The sequence below is a fragment of the Syngnathus scovelli genome, unplaced genomic scaffold, assembly GCF_024217435.2.
Source record: "Syngnathus scovelli strain Florida unplaced genomic scaffold, RoL_Ssco_1.2 HiC_scaffold_341, whole genome shotgun sequence".
NCBI classification, from domain to species: domain Eukaryota; kingdom Metazoa; phylum Chordata; class Actinopteri; order Syngnathiformes; family Syngnathidae; genus Syngnathus; species Syngnathus scovelli.
Genome location: NW_026061435.1, coordinates 5,559 through 12,500, shown reverse-complemented (window position 1 = coordinate 12,500; position 6,942 = coordinate 5,559).

Sequence of the window (6,942 nt, the reverse complement as noted above, 5' to 3'; positions counted from 1 at the left end):
CCTGTGTTTAAGGAGGCGGCCGGTACCTCCCTCCTTGGATGACCTTCTACCCTTGACGGGCCATTCGCAGATTTTTGCCCGGCCTGTGTTTAAGGAGGCGGCCGGTACCTCCCTCCTTGGATGACCTTCTACCCTTGACGGGCCATTCGCAGATTTTTGCCCGGCCTGTGTTTAAGGAGGCGGCCGGTACCTCCCTCCTTGGATGACCCACTACCCTTGACGGGCCCATTCGCAGATTTTTGCCCAGCCTGTGTTTAGGGAGGCGACCGGTCCTCCGTAGCTTGATCGGATTTCCCTTCCGGCCTGTGTTTAAGGAGGCGGCCGGTCCTCCGTAGCTTGATCGGATTTCCCTTCCAGCCTGTGTTTAAGGAGGCGGCTGGTCCTCCCCGGTCGGTTGCCAAGCGACCGGGACCCGCAAGTGGGCAGGAACCGTCCACCCAACGCCGGCGAGCCGGGGCCGGTGGGGGCCCTACCAAGGCGGGTCTAACTTCAGGCGGTGCAAACGGGGGAGGGGGGTAAGGACGGCTGCCGGGAGCAGACAGCCGTCCCCGGGAGGGGGTAGTAGCTTCGCGGCGGCCGCCGGGAGCAGACGGCCGTCCGCGGATTCTGCCAATGCCTGTAGGACTTTGAATATTTCACAGCCGTGCTGTGGCACTTAGAAAATTTTTCAGAGATGTGGCACTTAGAAAGTTTTTCAGAGATGTGGCACTTAGAAAGTTTTTCAGAGATGTGGCACTTAGAAAGTTTTTCAGAGATGTGGCACTTTGAACATTTTTGAGAGATGTGGCACTTTGAAAATTTTTGAGAAATGTGGCACTTTGAAAATTTTTGAGAAATGTGGCACTTTGAAAATTTTTGAGAAATGTGGCACTTAGAAAATTTTCTCTCTCTCTCTGGAAGTGCCGTGCCTTCTTCAGTTCTGCTATCCGAGCAGGGGACGCTTGCTGGCGGCCGTTACCAGCGCTCGGACCAGGCCCAATTGATTTGCATGGAAAACAATTGCGTCCCCCATGCTCGTTCTGACTATATTTTGCGAAAGGGGGGTAAAGTGATGAGTACACTAAGTGGGGGGACCAACCCATGTACTCTAGAAAAAGTACATGGGTTGACAAAAGACCAGTTCGTACTGCACCCCTGGTACCCAAACCCCTGGTACCTTTAGGCACTTAGAAAAATTTCGCCCAAATTTGGAGGTCGCTCCAGGGGAAGAGGCCGAATTTTCGCCTATTACGGCCGACCGCGGGAACCAGCCGAGGCGGACGCTTTTCGGCGCAAGAGCCGTTGGCACTTAGAAAATATTCGCTAAACTTCAAAGGACCTCCAGGGGAAGAGGCCGAATTGTCACTTTTTCTGGCCGACATCGGGAACCAGCCGAGTCGGACTCTTTACGGCGGAGCAGCCGTTGGCACTTAGAAAATATTCGCCAAACTCGGCCGGACTTCCAGGGGAAGAGGCCGAATTGTCACTTGTTCTGCCCGACATCGGGAACCAGCCGAGTCGGACACTTTAAGGCGGAGCAGCCGTTGGCACTTAGAAAATATTCGCCAAACTTGAACGGACCTCCAGGGGAAGAGGCCGAATTTTCACCTGTTCTGGCCGACATCGGGAACCAGCCGAGTCGGACGCTTTTCGGCGCAAGAGCCGTTGGAACTTAGAAAATATTCGCTAAACTTCAAAGGACCTCCAGGGGAAGAGGCCGAATTGTCACTTGTTCTGGCCGACATCGGGAACCAGCCGAGTCGGACTCTTTACGGCGGAGCAGCCGTTGGCACTTAGAAAATATTCGCCAAACTCGGCCGGACTTCCAGGGGAAGAGGCCGAATTGTCACTTGTTCTGCCCGACATCGGGAACCAGCCGAGTCGGACACTTTAAGGCGGAGCAGCCGTTGGCACTTAGAAAATATTCGCCAAACTTGAACGGACCTCCAGGGGAAGAGGCCGAATTTTCACCTGTTCTGGCCGACATCGGGAACCAGCCGAGTCGGACGCTTTAAGGCGGAGCAGCCGTTGGCACTTAGAAAATATTCGTTAAACTTGAAAGGACCTCCAGGGGAAGAGGCCGAATTGTCACTTGTTCTGGCCGACATCGGGAACCAGCCGAGTCGGACGCTTTAAGGCGGAGCAGCCGTCGGCACTTAGAAAATATTCGTTAAACTTGAAAAGACCTCCAGGGGAAGAGGCCGAATTGTCACTTGTTCTGGCCGACATCGGGAACCAGACGAGTCGGGCCCTTTAAGGCTGAGCAGCCCTTGGCACTTAGGAAATATTTGCCTTAACTCGGCCGGACTTCCAGGGGAAGAGGCCGGATTTTCACTTGTTCTGGCCAACATCGGGAACCAGCCGAGTCGGACACTTAAAGGCTGAGCAGCCGTTGGCACTTAGGAAATATTTGCCTTAACTCGGCCGGACTTCCAGGGAAGAGGCCGGATTTTCACTTGTTCTGGCCGACATCGGGAACCAGCCGAGTCGGACACTTTAAGGCTGAGCAGCCGTTGGCACTTAGGAAATATTTGCCTTAACTCGGCCGGACTTCCAGGGGAAGAGGCCGATTTTTCACTTGTTCTGGCCGACCGGGGGAACCAGCCGAGTCGGACACTTTACGGCGGAGCAGCCGTTGGCACTTAGGAAATATTCGCCAAAATGTTCCGGACCTCCAGGGGAAGAGGCCAAATTTTCACTTGTTCTGGCCGACCGGGTGAACCGGCCGAGGCGGACACTTTACGGCGGAGCAGCCGTTGGCACTTAGGAAATATTCGCCAAAATGTTCCGGACCTCCAGGGGAAGAGGCCAAATTTTCACTTGTTCTGGCCGACCGGGTGAACCGGCCGAGGCGGACACTTTACGGCGGAGCAGCCGTTGGCACTTAGGAAATATTCGCCAAAATGTTCCGGACCTCCAGGGGAAGAGGCCGAATTTTCACTTGTTCTGGCCGACCGGGGGAACCAGCCGAGGCGGACACTTTACGGCGGAGCAGCCGTTGGCACTTAGGAAATATTCGCCAAAATGTTCCGGACCTCCAGGGGAAGAGGCCGAATTTTCGCTCGTTCGGGCCGACCGGGAGAACCAGCCGAGGCGGACACTTTACGGCGGTTGAGCCGTTGGCACTTAGAAATTATTCAGACTTCCATCAAACACACATCGGCCTTTTGCCGTCACTGCCCGGGATGGGCACCGTGGTAGCTCGGACAGTTCGCGTGACAGCTTCCGCTGGCACTTAGACAATTTTTAAAATGAAAATAAACAGTTCTGCACATACGTGCCGACTATATTTTGCGAAATGGGGGTAAAGTGATGAGTACACTAAGTGGGGGGACCAAGTACATAAAGCCCACCCCTGGTACCTCAGAGAGGCCGAATTGACACATTTTGTGTCCGACCGCGGGAACCAGCCGAGGCGGACGCTTTTCGGCGCAAGAGCCGTTGGCACTTAGAAAATATTCGTTAATCTTGAACGGACCTCCAGGGGAAGAGGCCGAATTTTCACTTGTTCTGGCCGACATCGGGAACCAGCCGAGGCGGACGCTTTTCGGCGCAAGAGCCGTTGGCACTTAGAAAATATTCGTTAATCGTGAACGGACCTCCAGGGGAAGAGGCCGAATTTTCACTTGTTCTGGCCGACATCGGGAACCAGCCGAGGCGGACGCTTTTCGGCGCAAGAGCCGTTGGCACTTAGAAAATATTCGTTAATCTTGAACGGACCTCCAGGGGAAGAGGCCGAATTTTCACTTGTTCTGGCCGACATCGGGAACCAGCCGAAGCGGACGCTTTACGGCGGAGCAGCCGTTGGCACTTAGAAAATATTCGTTAATCTTGAACGGACCTCCAGGGGAAGAGGCCGAATTTTCACTTGTTCTGGCCGACATCGGGAACCAGCCGAGTCGGACGCTTTTCGGCGCAAGAGCCGTTGGCACTTAGAAAATATTCGTTAATCTTGAACGGACCTCCAGGGGAAGAGGCCGAATTTTCACTTGTTCTGGCCGACATCGGGAACCAGCCGAGTCGGACTCTTTACGGCGGAACAGCCGTTGGCACTTAGGAAATATTCGCCGAACTCGGCCGGACTTCCAGGGGAAGAGGCCGAATTTTCACTTGTTCTGGCCGACATCGGGAACCAGCCGAGTCGGACTCTTTACGGCGGAGCAGCCGTTGGCACTTAGGAAATATTTGCCAAAATGTTCCGGACCTCCAGGGGAAGAGGCCGAATATTCACTTGTTCTGGCCGACATCGGGAACCAGCCGAGTCGGACACTTTACGGCGGAGCAGCCGTTGGCACTTAGGAAATATTCGCCAAACTTGGCCGGACTTCCAGGGGAAGAGGCCGAATGTCCACTTGTTCTGGCCGACATCGGGAACCAGCCGAGTCGGACGCTTTACGGCGGAGCAGCCGTTGGCACTTAGGAAATATTTGCCTTAACTCGGCCGGACTTCCAGGGGAAGAGGCCGAATTTTCACTTGTTCTGGCCGATATCGGGAACCAGCCGAGTCGGACTCTTTACGGCGGAACAGCCGTTGGCACTTAGGAAATATTCGCCTTAAGTCGGCCGGACTTCCAGGGGAAGAGGCCGATTTTTCACTTGTTCTGGCCGACCGGGGGAACCAGCCGAGTCGGACACTTTACGGCGGAGCAGCCGTTGGCACTTAGGAAATATTCGCCAAAATGTTCCGGACCTCCAGGGGAAGAGGCCAAATTTTCACTTGTTCTGGCCGACCGGGTGAACCGGCCGAGGCGGACACTTTACGGCGGAGCAGCCGTTGGCACTTAGGAAATATTCGCCAAAATGTTCCGGACCTCCAGGGGAAGAGGCCGAATTTTCACTTGTTCTGGCCGACCGGGGGAACCAGCCGAGGCGGACACTTTACGGCGGAGCCAGCCGTTGGCACTTAGGAAATATTCGCCAAAATGTTCCGGACCTCCAGGGAAAGAGGCCGAATTTTCACTCGTTCTGGCCGACCGGGGGAACCGGCCGAGGCGGACACTTTACGGCGGTTGAGCCGTTGGCACTTAGAAATTATTCAGACTTCCATAAACACACATCGGCCTTTTGCCGTCACTGCCCGGGATGGGCACCGTGGTAGCTCGGACAGTTCGTTTGACAGCTTCCGCTGGCACTTAGACAATTTTTAAAATGAAAATAAACAGTTCTGCACATACGTGCCGACTATATTTTGCGAAAGGGGGGTAAAGTGATGAGTACACTAAGTGGGGGGACCAAGTACATAAAGCCTACCCCTGGTACCTCAGAGAGGCCGAATTGACACATTTTGTGTCCGACCGCGGGAACCAGCCGAGGCGGACGCTTTTCGGCGCAAGAGCCGTTGGCACTTAGAAAATATTCGCTAAACTTCAAAGGACCTCCAGGGGAAGAGGCCGAATTGTCACTTTTTCTGGCCGACATCGGGAACCAGCCGAGTCGGACACCTTACGGCGGAAGAGCCGATGGCACTTAGAAAATATTCGTTAAACTTCAACTGACCTCCAGGGGAAGAGGCCGATTTTTCACTTGTTCTGGCCGACATCGGGAACCAGCCGAGTCGGACGCTTTTCGGCGCAAGAGCCGTTGGCACTTAGAAAATATTCGTTAATCTTGAACGGACCTCCAGGGGAAGAGGCCGAATTTCCACTTATTCTGGCCGACATCGGGAACCAGCCGAGTCGGACGCTTTACGGCGGAGCAGCCGTTGGCACTTAGAAAATATTCGTTAATCTTGAACGGACCTCCAGGGGAAGAGGCCGAATTTTCACTTGTTCTGGCCGACATCGGGAACCAGCCGAGTCGGACGCTTTACGGCGGAGCAGCCGTTGGCACTTTGAAAATATTCGTTAAACTTCAACTGACCTCCAGGGGAAGAGGCCGAATTTCCACTTGTTCTGGCCGACATCGGGAACCAGCCGAGTCGGACGCTTTACGGCGGAAGAGCCGATGGCACTTAGAAAATATTCGTTAAACTTGACAGGACCTCCAGGGGAAGAGGCCGAATTTTCGCTCGTTCAGGCCGACCGGAGGAACCGGCCGAGTCGGACACCTTACGGCGGAAGAGCCGATGGCACTTAGAAAATATTCGCCAAAATGTTCCGGACCTCCAGGGGAAGAGGCCGAATTTTCACTTGTTCAGGCCGACCGGAGGAACCGGCCGAGTCGGACACCTTACGGCGGAAGAGCCGATGGCACTTAGAAAATATTCGTTAAACTTGACAGGACCTCCAGGGGAAGAGGCCGAATTTTCGCTCGTTCGGGCCGACCGGAGGAACCGGCCGAGTCGGACACCTTACGGCGGAAGAGCCGATGGCACTTAGAAAATATTCGCCAAAATGTTCCGGACCTCCAGGGGAAGAGGCCGAATTTTCGCTCGTTCGGGCCGACCGGAGGAACCAGCCGGGTCGGACACGTTACGGCGCAACAGCCGTTGGCACTTTGAAAATATTCGCCAAAATGTTCCGGACCTCCAGGGGAAGAGGCCGTATTTTCGCTCGTTCGGGAGCCGACCGGAGGAACCGGCCGGGTCGGACACGTTACGGCGCAACAGCCGTTAGCACTTAGAAATTATTCGTTAAACTTGAACGGACCTCCAGGGTTAAGAGGCCGAATTTTCGCTCGTTCGGGCCGACCGGAGGAACCAGCCGGGTCGGACACTTTACGGCCCAACAGCCGTTGGCACTTTGAAAATATTCGCCAAAGTCGTCCGGACCTCCAGGGGAAGAGGCCGAATTTTCGCTCGTTCGGGCCGACCGGAGGAACCAGCCGGGTCGGACACTTTACGGCGGAACGGCCGTTGGCACTTTGAAAATATTCGCCAAAATGTTCCGGACCTCCAGGGGAAGAGGCCGAATTTTCGCTCGTTCGGGCCGACCGGAGGAACCGGCCGGGTCGGACACGTTACGGCGCAACAGCCGTTGGCACTTTGAAAATATTCGCCAAAATGTTCCGGACCTCCAGGGGAAG